Source organism: Neophocaena asiaeorientalis, unplaced genomic scaffold (genome assembly GCF_003031525.2).
Source record: "Neophocaena asiaeorientalis asiaeorientalis breed wild unplaced genomic scaffold, Neophocaena_asiaeorientalis_V1.1 scaffold146, whole genome shotgun sequence".
Classification (NCBI taxonomy): Eukaryota; Metazoa; Chordata; class Mammalia; order Artiodactyla; family Phocoenidae; genus Neophocaena; species Neophocaena asiaeorientalis.
This window is the reverse complement of record NW_020172676.1, coordinates 2,683,448-2,684,381: the sequence shown is the minus strand read 5'-3', so window position 1 is coordinate 2,684,381 and position 934 is coordinate 2,683,448. Positions and strand designations below refer to the sequence as shown.

Below are 934 nucleotides of genomic sequence, written 5' to 3'. Positions count from 1 at the left end.
AAAGCTGAATTTGCTAAATTCACATTAGATAAAATAAACTTTAAGACAAAGCATTACTAGAAATCAAAGAGGGAAATTTCATGATGATATTGGGGCAATACATTAGGAAGTCATAACAATCAAATGTGTATGCACCTAATAACAGGGTTTCAAAATTCACAAAGTAAAAACTGACCAAATTAAAGAGGGAAGCAGACAATTCCACAATTGTGAGTAGAAACTGCTCTCTAAGCAACTGCTAGAACAATCAGAACCTCCTCTCCCTTGTACGTGTTGCCATCCCCCAAAATGGTAAATACGCAGAAGATCTGAGTAACATTATCAACAATCTTGACCTAATGGATACTTACAGAACGCTACATCAATAAACTATGGAATAATTCTTTTTTAGTGCACTTGGTACATTTATTATGCATCTAAAACATAGAGAACAATGCACCATGATTCAAAGAGTATTCAGGTCTTAGATCTACTGACTACTAGCTACATGAACAGGGACAAGTCATAACCTCTCTGCAACTTTCTTCATCTGTAATGGGCAACAACACAATCAAATATGCCAAGTAAAAACAGAAAAAAGCTGATAAAACATAGTTGAATTTGGTAGTTACAGCACCAGACTGAGAATGGAGAGATTAAAATACTCTAGGGAAAGAGAAAAAAAAAATCTTTCAAACAAAATGACTAAAGTGATGCCTTGGCTCAAGAGAAAAGCAAAAGAAGACAAGACAGTCCATAAATCAGTTTGGAAAAGTATGAGTATGAAGTATATTTTATTAACATATGTGAGGGAAAGGGGGGATAATTAATGGAGAAAAAAAACCCCCAAATATGTAAATAGGCTACAATAACAGAGTTCCTAGAGTCTAATGATCCTACTTAAAAACAGATCTTTACATCTACAAAGCAAGCTATTATTACTCCTCTAATTGCT

At 34.0% G+C, this 934-nt stretch overlaps 1 protein-coding gene across 8 annotated transcripts in view; it reads right to left on the bottom strand.

The window, feature by feature from the left end:
- PPIP5K2 (diphosphoinositol pentakisphosphate kinase 2) overlaps positions 1-934 on the bottom strand; it is a 75,146-nt gene that overhangs the window by 5,441 nt on the left and 68,771 nt on the right. The gene's annotated exons all lie outside the window — the stretch shown is intronic.